This window comes from Mus pahari, chromosome 5 (assembly GCF_900095145.1).
Source record: "Mus pahari chromosome 5, PAHARI_EIJ_v1.1, whole genome shotgun sequence".
NCBI classification, from domain to species: Eukaryota; Metazoa; Chordata; class Mammalia; order Rodentia; family Muridae; genus Mus; species Mus pahari.
This window is the reverse complement of record NC_034594.1, coordinates 137,118,985-137,121,398: the sequence shown is the minus strand read 5'-3', so window position 1 is coordinate 137,121,398 and position 2,414 is coordinate 137,118,985. Positions and strand designations below refer to the sequence as shown.

Genomic DNA, 2,414 nt, shown 5'->3' with positions numbered 1-2,414 from the left:
GAGAGAGAGAGAGAGAGAGAGAGAGAGAGAGAGAGAGAGAGAGAGAGAGAGAGAGACTGTGTCAGAGGACAATCTATGTGAGGCAGTTCTCTCTGAGGGATTGAACTCAGGTCATTTAGTCTTGGGAGCAAGCTCCTTTACCTGATGAGCCATCTTGTCTGCCCTAGTGTGGTGGTTGGAGTAAGAATGGCCCCTATGGGCTCATATATTTGAATGTTTTGTCACCACAATCTGTTTAAAAGGATAAGAAGAATTAGAAATTGTGTGGCCTTGTTGTATGAAGTGTGCCACCACTTGGGGTGGGCTCTGAGGTTTTGTTTTGTTTTGTTTTGTTTTTTGGCTTTTTGAGACAGGGTTTCTCTGTATAGCCCTGGCTGTTCTGGAACTCNCTCTGTAGACCAGGCTGACCTCGAACTCAGAAATCTGCCTATCTCTGCCTCCCAAGTGCTGGGATTAAAGGCCTGCGCCACCACACCTGGTTGGGCTCTGAGGTTTTAAAAGGCCACTCCAGGCCTAGTCCTCTTACCCGCCTTGCTTGTGGATCAGGATGTAGCTCTCCCCTATTTTGCCAGAACCACAGGTGCCTGCTGCCATGGTCCCTGTCACACCATGCTGCTTGCCATGATGATAATGGACTAACCGTATGAAACTGTAAACAAGCCCCCAGTTAAATGCTTTCTTTATGAGCGCTGTCTTGGTCACAGTATCTCGTCACAGCAATAAAACAGTAACTAAGACATATAGAAAAGCTTTTTCTGTAGTCCAGTGTTTAATGCATTATATTAGGAGGCAAATAATAATTACATTTCTTTTTATTCATTGATTACTAGGTATACATAAAATAAGATTACTGTGAAAAACATATTTTATAAGGATAGTAAGTAACTTTGTTTAAATCAAACCAGTTTTGTGGTATTAATTTTAAAGTTTTAAGAACTTTAAATCAAGCCAGGCATGGTGGCGCATGCCTTTAATCCCAGCACTCGGGAGGCAGAGGCAGGTGGATTTCTGAGTTTGAGGCCAGCCTGGTCTACAGAGTGAGTTCCAGGACAGCCAGGGCTATACAGAGAAACCCTGTTTCAACAGCCCCCCCCCAAAAAAAAAACCTTTAAATCAGCTTAGCATTAACTCATCTTCAAGGTGAAAAATAGTCATAAATAGCCCTGGATTTACTGAGCTCAGATAGATGCAAGAGTACTACAAGGGAATAAGACTTCATATAATGTCATTGATATAAAATTCCATGTGGCACCAGTGTGAGATGGGGACAATCAATCAGACTAGCATTAGGCTTTAAATGCATCTAAGTGATTTTCCAGCTGTGATATAAAGACAGATTTGAATTCTCAAGAACTAAGACATCATCTGGTGCAGGTGCATACTTGAGCACTCTAAACATCAGATTATGTTACAGTAAGTGATTGTTCAGTGTATCTGTTAAGCCTATACAATACTACATTTAAAAAATACACTCTGCTAAATTACATTAACGCATATTCTTTCTTTCCCCACCCTTCTGTCCCTTTGTCACTTTTCCTTTCTCCTCTCCCTCCACTTCCTGTTTCTTGCTGGGTATCAAACCCAAGGATTCACACTTGCTAAGAAACCACTTTATCACGAGCTCCATCTTTCTGGTTTACTCACACTGAGACAATGTTTCACTAAACTGCACAAACTGTTCTCACACATGGAATCCCCTTACCTCAGCCTCTCCAGCAGCTGGGATTACAAACCTATGCCACCTAATGTCTAGCTAATTCACATTCTTCTGTATGACCCTGAGGCACATGACCATGACGCAAGAGGCTCACACAGGGATAAACTGTTCCTCCCAGGTGCACCATTGCACTTGTGTCCTTGGTTATCTTCTAAAGTGGAACCATCATGCTGGGACTGTGGATGTAGTTTGTGATTCTACCTACTTGGGTAACTGGGGAAGGATAATCTTAATCTTAAAACAATATATTACCATTTTATTCTATGTATGGATGTTTTGCCTGTGTGTATGTTTATGCATAATGTGCTTGCTCAGTGCCCATGGAGACCAGAAGAGGATGTAGACATGGAGTTGCAGATGGTTGTCAACCACCACGTGGGTGCGAGGAATTGCACTCGGGTCTGCTGAAGGCCAACCAGTACTCTTAGCCTCTGAGTTGTCTCTCTGGCCCCAGGGATCAGAACCTCTAAGGCTGCCTGGGGTTACAGGGTGAGTTCAAGACCAGTCTAGATAACTCAGGGAAAGTCAGCTCCAAATTAAGAAAGCAAAAGGAAGGCTAGAAAAGATTAGTGGTAGACACTTGCCTACCATGTGTAAGAGCCTGGAATTAGCACCTAGTAACACACACACACACACACACACACACATACACACACACACACACACACACACACACACACACCACACACACACACAC

At 43.2% G+C, this 2,414-nt stretch overlaps 1 protein-coding gene across 6 annotated transcripts in view; it reads right to left on the bottom strand.

Annotated features, from left to right (window-relative positions):
- Nme7 (NME/NM23 family member 7) overlaps nt 1-2,414 on the bottom strand; it is a 123,889-nt gene that overhangs the window by 36,200 nt on the left and 85,275 nt on the right. The window lies entirely within an intron of this gene.